This window comes from Phasianus colchicus, chromosome 15, assembly GCF_987193195.1.
Source record: "Phasianus colchicus chromosome 15, bPhaCol1.hap1.1, whole genome shotgun sequence".
Taxonomy (NCBI): Eukaryota; Metazoa; Chordata; class Aves; order Galliformes; family Phasianidae; genus Phasianus; species Phasianus colchicus.
Genome location: NC_143450.1, coordinates 19,750,490 through 19,758,606, shown reverse-complemented (window position 1 = coordinate 19,758,606; position 8,117 = coordinate 19,750,490). Strand labels below are relative to the sequence as shown.

Sequence of the window (8,117 nt, the reverse complement as noted above, 5' to 3'; positions counted from 1 at the left end):
TGGACACAATACAGTAATGAAGGCACTGCCCCACATATGCAGGGGCTGCACCCTGTGCACACTGCTCTAATGATGTCACAAAGGAGCATTAGGGATAAAATTAATGCTATTTGTTGGCTTGAATTGTTAAACTAACTACAACTTCTTTTCTGCACTACGATTGGGACGAAGGTTAATTTGACAGAAAACAAGGGGTGTTATTTTTATTGCTGCATTTCGGGTTAGAGACATTTTTTTTTACATCACGCTAAGGGTTAGGTTTACAGATGCATTGCAGGTTAATGTAATTATCATTAGAGTTCCCATTAAGCTAGGGGTTCAGGTCAAGATCAAAATTAACGCTGCCTCCCAGCCAATCCCAGAGAACCAAAGGCAAAGGCGTGCCAAACTGCCAGGACAAGCAAAGGGAAATCTGAGGTAAAGGCAAAGCAAACAGCTAAGGCTAAGGGAAGGGCAAAAGCAAGGAAAATACCCAGTGATAAGCTATGGTGAGGGCAAGGAGAGCACAGCAGGGAAGGCCAACAGCAAAGGCCGAGAAAACACAGCAAGAAACACCAAAACAGAAGGCCAAGAGAACATGGCAAGAAATGCCTAGGCAAGAGCTAAGAGAACATGGCAAGAAATGCCAAAACAGGAGGCCGAGAGGACGTGGCAGGGAACGCCAGGACAAGCGGCCAAAGAGAACATGGCAAAGAAAGCCAATACAGAAGGCCAAGAGAAGGTGGCTGGGTAGGCCAAAACAGGAGGCCAAGGAGAATGCCACAGGGAAGGGAACGCCAAACAGGACGCCGAGGAGGACATCACAGGGAACGCCCGGGCAAGGGCTACGAGATGGCAGGAAGTGCCGAGGACAACGGCCAAGAGAACATGGCAAGAAATACCAAAACAGAAGGCTAAGAGAACACAGCAGTAAATGCCTAGGCAAGAGCTAAGACAACATGTCAGGAAGTGCCAAAACAGGAAGCCAAGAGGATGTGGCAGGGAACTCCAGAACAAGTGGCCAGAGAGAACATGGCAAAGAAAGCCCATGCAGAAGGCCAAGAGAAGGTGGCTGGGTAGGCCAAAACAGGAGGCCAAGGAGAATGCCACAGGGAACGCCAAAACAGGACACCGAGGAGGATGCCACAGGGAACGCCCAGGCAATGGCTATGAGATGGCAGGAAATGCTGAGGACAATGGCCAAGAGAACATGGCAAGAAACGCCAAAATTAAATGCTGAAGAGAATGCAGCAAAGAAAGCTAAGTACAATGGCCACGACAATGGGGCACAGAACACCAAAACAGGACAGCAAGAAAATGCAGTAGAGAATGTCTAGGGTAAAGAGAAGGAGAACACTGCAGTGAAAGGCCAGAGACAAATAGAATGTGGGAAGAAAAGGACAGGCAGCCTTTGGGGTACCCTAAAATGCAATAAAGGGCTCCGGGAGTGCTACGTTGTACCATGCTACATAATGGGTAAACATTGTTGTGCATACGCTGCCCTTACCTGCTGGGCAGACAATTACCAGTCAGCAAAGTGGGATTCTGGGGCATTCCAGGAAATCCAGCTTTCCGTTTCTAGCTGTTCTCATGAAGATTCACACATCTCTCCATGCAGACGTTACAGCACCTGGGAGAACCACAGCTCCCAGTAATGCTGCACAGTAACGAAAGCACTACCCTGCATACATTGGGGGGCTGCACTCTGTGCATGATGCTGCTCACCAGCAGCACAGTAGCTGAGAACAACACACAAGAAAAGGCTCAAATACCCAATAACACTTTTGCTTCCATCTCCTCTGATACCTGCTCATTATATACAGCCCTCATCTTTGGCTGTGCAGGTGGGGATTGAGAAAGCAATGCCACCCCCACCAACAACCTCCCTGCCCCACACTGAGAGTCAAGATAGGGTTTGGGATCACCTGAGGAACCTGAACATCCAGGAGTCTATGGGTCCCAATGAAATGCATCCCAGAGTCACGACGGTATTCGCTGATGCAGTCAACAAGCCATTCTCAACGGTATTTGAGAAGTTGTGGCAGTCAGGTGAAATCCCTGGTGAGTAGAAAAAAGGCAACAGCACATCTGTTATTATGGATAAAAAGGATGACCCTGGGAACTATCAACATGTCAGTCTCACCTCTGTGCTGTGAATGATCGCAGAGCAGATCCTCCTGGAAGTGACTCCAAGGCACATGTTCCAGTGCATCACCACCCTGAGTGAAAAACTTCCTCCTAATATCCAACCTAAACCTCTCCTGTCTTAGTTTAAAACTACTCCCACTTGTCCTATCCTGATCCACCCTCATAAACAGCTGTTTCCCCTCCTGTTTATCCACTCCCTCAAGTACTGGAAGGCCACAATGAGGTCTCTCCAGAGCCTTCTCTTCTCCAGTCTAAACAAGCCCAGTTCCCTCAACCTTTCCTCATAGGAGAGGTGCTCCAGGCCTCTGATCATCTTAGTGCCCTCCTCTGGACCCACTCTGAGAGTTCCAAGTCCTTCCTGTGCTGGGGGCTCCAGGCCTGGACGCAGTTAAGCAGATGGTGCCTCATGAGAGCCAAGTAGAGGGGGAAAAGAAAAAAAGAAAAAAAAAAATCACCTCCCTCTCTCTGCTGTCTGTTCTTCTTTTAATGCAGCCCAGGATATAGTTGTCTTTCCAGGATGCAAGTGCACACTGCTAGCTCATGTCCAGCTTCTTATCCACTGGGATCCACACGTCCTTCTCTTCAGGGCTGCTCTCAAGCGGTTCTTTGCCGAGTTTGTATAAACATCTGGGATTGCCTCTTCATCAGTGACATTGACAGTGGGGGTCAAGTGCACCCTAATGACACCGAGCTGTGGGGTGCAGTGACACACCAGAGGGATGGGACACCATCCAGAGAGACCTCAATAGGCTGAGTAGTGGGCATTCAGCAATGTACCTTCCCAGCCCAGAAAGCTAACTGTATGCTGGGTTCCACCCAAAGATGCGTGGTCAGTAGGCAAAGGGAGATGATCCTGCCCCTCTGCCCTATGCTGGTGAGGCCTCACCTGGAGTGCTGTGTCTGGATTTGGATGGCTGCAGTGTAGGACACAGACATAGAGCTGTTGGAGTACATCCAGAGAATAGCCACAAATATGAACCGAGGGATGGAATGCCTTTCCTATGAAGAGAGAAAATTGGGGCTGTTCAGCCTGGAGAAGTGAAGGCTCTGAGGTGACCTGGTAACAGCCTTTCAATACCTAAAGGGAAAAATGAGAAAAAATTTAGGTTAGATATAAAGAAAATCTTGTGAGGGTGGTGACACAGTGTAACAGGTTACTCAGACACATGATGGATGCCTTGTCCCTTCCAAGGTGAGGCTGGGCCAGGTTCTGGGCAACCTGATCTAGCTGTATCACAGAGCCTCTCTGGACCAGTCCCAGTATTCAGCAGACCAGGGACCTCACTTCATCACACTGTTGGGAACCAGAGCTGTAGAGCTATTGAATGGGGGACAGGGGATGGAAGGAAGAGGGATGGGGGTTTGGGTGTCATAGAGATTAGGAAACTAATAGGATCTCCAGACAATTAGGATGGAGATATCTGGGGTGATGCTGAGTACAGTGGTCCAAAAGAGGACAATTTTTGGCCTTCTATAAAGATGAAGTCAGAACTGCTGTTCAAACAGAAAGGACTGTAGGATCCCAAGGTGGTCAGTCACAATGTGCTCTGAGAACAATGCCTGGGGATCCATTACCATTGACAAATTTGTAAGGGAGATATGGGAGAGAACCAGACAAAATAGGAACAGAATACCTGTTATCACTATGCTTGAGTGGTGCAGACCATATTAAGCACAGTGAGGATGAAGCAGATGGCCACTACGTTCTGGGAGTGTTCTTCAGGTCCTGGCCGAAGCACCTCACTCTATCATCAGCCGTGTAGTGCAGCAGGCTGGGAGAATAGACCCCATAGAGAAAGGTGAGCCGCCTGCAACCCATTTGATCCCTAAGTGAGCTTCCCACAGCCATTAGAAACCTGCCTGCATACAAGCTAGTGCACAAACACGGGGCTTGGAATGCTCTGTTACCTGCTCAGTAGATCTCAGAGTGCTTACACCCCTGATGAGACAAACTCCAGCAATCCCTAAACCCCATCAAGCTAAAAAAAAAAAAAAAAAAAAAGATCAGCTGATTTATTACATGTAAGGGTGCACAGAATGCCTTTAAACAACTTTGTATGCTTGGAAGCAGTGGATAACACTCTTAACTACAGTCATGAAATAGGATGATAGAGGTGCACACAAACCATGTTTGGAGCCCCAGGTTGGAGATCATGCTATAAGAACCATGAAATGGTGAACAGAGATGGAACCAGAAGATAACAAGCTCAGAAAGATTTGCTTAAAAGACCTGGAGAATGAAGAACCTCTTTATGGAAAAGGATGTTAGCTCTGGGCATTCCCACAACAGCAATGCTCAGTCAGCTAACCAGCATTATCCTGAGGCTGATTGAAGCATTCCAGAAATGAGGGAGCAATGAAAGAAAGAAACACGTGTCAGTCCTTCAATCACCATATCAGAGAAAGGAAGATAACACCTTCATCTCCCTTAGAGAAGAAAAAAGGGCATTGTGATGACAAACATGCAAATACAGCTGCTCTAATCCAGTTTGGGGTCCCCCCAAAAAGGTGGAGCTCACAGCCCTGAAATAAAGAAGGAATTACATGCCCCGTTCCAAATACTCACCCCACTCTCCCAGGGAAGCTGCCGCCAGGATGCTGCACCTATGGCTGCCAGGCCTTAAATGTAGTCAGGATACCCCCAGAAGGGGATATCACAGCCCTGAAATAAAAAAAAAGAATAAGTTACCTCATTCCAAGGATGAACACTCAGCCCACACTGCCAAGGAAGCAGTCTCCAGGTAGAGATGCTGCCCTTGTGGCTTCCACCCCTTAAAATGTGGTCAGGATACTAGAGGAAAAAAAAAAAAAAAAAAAGAGAGAAAGAGATTACAGCCCTGAAATAAAGAAACCACTTACCCCCTTCTCAAGAACCAACACTTGCCCATGCTCCACAGGAGACAGTCTACAGAGATAAACGCTGTCCTTACAGGTGCCAGCACTTAAATGTGGTCAGGATGCCCCCAAAATGGGGCTGAAATAAGAAGGAATCACTCGCCCTTTCTCAAGGACCAGACCTCCCCCCACACTCCCAAGGAGACAGTCGCCTAAGATAGATACCACGTTTAAGGCTGTCAGCCCTTAAGTCGGGGCGAGATCTACCAAAAAAAGGAGAGATTGCAACCCTGAAATAAAGAAACACTCACTCTGTTCTAAGGGTTCACTCCATGCTCTAAAGGAAACATTCACCAGGTACAATAGCTGCTCATCCTGCTGCCAGACCTTAAGTGTGGTCAGGAACCCCCCAGAAGGGGAGATTAAAATCCAACAATGAAGAAAGAATCAGTTACCCTATTCCAACAACAATCACCCCACACCATAGAGAAAGCAGTCTCCATGGAGAGATGCTGCCCTTATGGTTTCCACCCCTTGAAAGTGGTCAAGATGCCAAAAAAAGGGAAAGATGGCAGCAACTTCAGTAAAAACAAGGCATGGCAGCAACTTCAGTAAAAACAAGGCATGGCAGCAACTTCAGTAAAAACAAGGCATGGCAGCAACTTCAGTAAAAACAAGGCATGGCAGCAACTTCAGTAAAAACAAGGCATGGCAGCAACTTCAGTAAAAACAAGGCATGGCAGCAACTTCAGTAAAAACAAGGCATGGCAGCAACTTCAGTAAAAACAAGGCATGGCAGCAACTTCAGTAAAAACAAGGCATGGCAGCAACTTCAGTAAAAACAAGGCATGGCAGCAACTTCAGTAAAAACAAGGCATGGCAGCAACTTCAGTAAAAACAAGGCATGGCAGCAACTTCAGTAAAAACAAGGCATGGCAGCAACTTCAGTAAAAACAAGGCATGGCAGCAACTTCAGTAAAAACAAGGCATGGCAGCAACTTCAGTAAAAACAAGGCATGGCAGCAACTTCAGTAAAAACAAGGCATGGCAGCAACTTCAGTAAAAACAAGGCATGGCAGCAACTTCAGTAAAAACAAGGCATGGCAGCAACTTCAGTAAAAACAAGGCATGGCAGCAACTTCAGTAAAAACAAGGCATGGCAGCAACTTCAGTAAAAACAAGGCATGGCAGCAACTTCAGTAAAAACAAGGCATGGCAGCAACTTCAGTAAAAACAAGGCATGGCAGCAACTTCAGTAAAAACAAGGCATGGCAGCAACTTCAGTAAAAACAAGGCATGGCAGCAACTTCAGTAAAAACAAGGCATGGCAGCAACTTCAGTAAAAACAAGGCATGGCAGCAACTTCAGTAAAAACAAGGCATGGCAGCAACTTCAGTAAAAACAAGGCATGGCAGCAACTTCAGTAAAAACAAGGCATGGCAGCAACTTCAGTAAAAACAAGGCATGGCAGCAACTTCAGTAAAAACAAGGCATGGCAGCAACTTCAGTAAAAACAAGGCATGGCAGCAACTTCAGTAAAAACAAGGCATGGCAGCAACTTCAGTAAAAACAAGGCATGGCAGCAACTTCAGTAAAAACAAGGCATGGCAGCAACTTCAGTAAAAACAAGGCATGGCAGCAACTTCAGTAAAAACAAGGCATGGCAGCAACTTCAGTAAAAACAAGGCATGGCAGCAACTTCAGTAAAAACAAGGCATGGCAGCAACTTCAGTAAAAACAAGGCATGGCAGCAACTTCAGTAAAAACAAGGCATGGCAGCAACTTCAGTAAAAACAAGGCATGGCAGCAACTTCAGTAAAAACAAGGCATGGCAGCAACTTCAGTAAAAACAAGGCATGGCAGCAACTTCAGTAAAAACAAGGCATGGCAGCAACTTCAGTAAAAACAAGGCATGGCAGCAACTTCAGTAAAAACAAGGCATGGCAGCAACTTCAGTAAAAACAAGGCATGGCAGCAACTTCAGTAAAAACAAGGCATGGCAGCAACTTCAGTAAAAACAAGGCATGGCAGCAACTTCAGTAAAAACAAGGCATGGCAGCAACTTCAGTAAAAACAAGGCATGGCAGCAACTTCAGTAAAAACAAGGCATGGCAGCAACTTCAGTAAAAACAAGGCATGGCAGCAACTTCAGTAAAAACAAGGCATGGCAGCAACTTCAGTAAAAACAAGGCATGGCAGCAACTTCAGTAAAAACAAGGCATGGCAGCAACTTCAGTAAAAACAAGGCATGGCAGCAACTTCAGTAAAAACAAGGCATGGCAGCAACTTCAGTAAAAACAAGGCATGGCAGCAACTTCAGTAAAAACAAGGCATGGCAGCAACTTCAGTAAAAACAAGGCATGGCAGCAACTTCAGTAAAAACAAGGCATGGCAGCAACTTCAGTAAAAACAAGGCATGGCAGCAACTTCAGTAAAAACAAGGCATGGCAGCAACTTCAGTAAAAACAAGGCATGGCAGCAACTTCAGTAAAAACAAGGCATGGCAGCAACTTCAGTAAAAACAAGGCATGGCAGCAACTTCAGTAAAAACAAGGCATGGCAGCAACTTCAGTAAAAACAAGGCATGGCAGCAACTTCAGTAAAAACAAGGCATGGCAGCAACTTCAGTAAAAACAAGGCATGGCAGCAACTTCAGTAAAAACAAGGCATGGCAGCAACTTCAGTAAAAACAAGGCATGGCAGCAACTTCAGTAAAAACAAGGCATGGCAGCAACTTCAGTAAAAACAAGGCATGGCAGCAACTTCAGTAAAAACAAGGCATGGCAGCAACTTCAGTAAAAACAAGGCATGGCAGCAACTTCAGTAAAAACAAGGCATGGCAGCAACTTCAGTAAAAACAAGGCATGGCAGCAACTTCAGTAAAAACAAGGCATGGCAGCAACTTCAGTAAAAACAAGGCATGGCAGCAACTTCAGTAAAAACAAGGCATGGCAGCAACTTCAGTAAAAACAAGGCATGGCAGCAACTTCAGTAAAAACAAGGCATGGCAGCAACTTCAGTAAAAACAAGGCATGGCAGCAACTTCAGTAAAAACAAGGCATGGCAGCAACTTCAGTAAAAACAAGGCATGGCAGCAACTTCAGTAAAAACAAGGCATGGCAGCAACTTCAGTAAAAACAAGGCATGGCAGCAAC

The 8,117-nt window shown here is 46.2% G+C and overlaps 1 long non-coding RNA gene across 5 annotated transcripts; it reads right to left on the bottom strand.

The window, feature by feature from the left end:
* Positions 1–1,432: 1,432 nt before the first annotated feature.
* LOC149915948 (uncharacterized) lies at positions 1,433–5,557 on the bottom strand. Of its 5 annotated transcripts, XR_016471380.1 has the most exons (6): positions 4,987–5,557; positions 4,694–4,789; positions 4,036–4,106; positions 3,762–3,899; positions 1,905–3,205; positions 1,433–1,609 (listed from the first exon to the last, which is right to left on the bottom strand). It is a non-coding gene; the product is annotated as an uncharacterized LOC149915948 (long non-coding RNA). The 5 variants fall into 5 exon arrangements; XR_016471381.1 differs by having other exon boundaries at positions 1,433–3,205; positions 3,762–3,935; XR_016471377.1 differs by having other exon boundaries at positions 1,433–3,205.
* Positions 5,558–8,117: the final 2,560 nt, after the last annotated feature.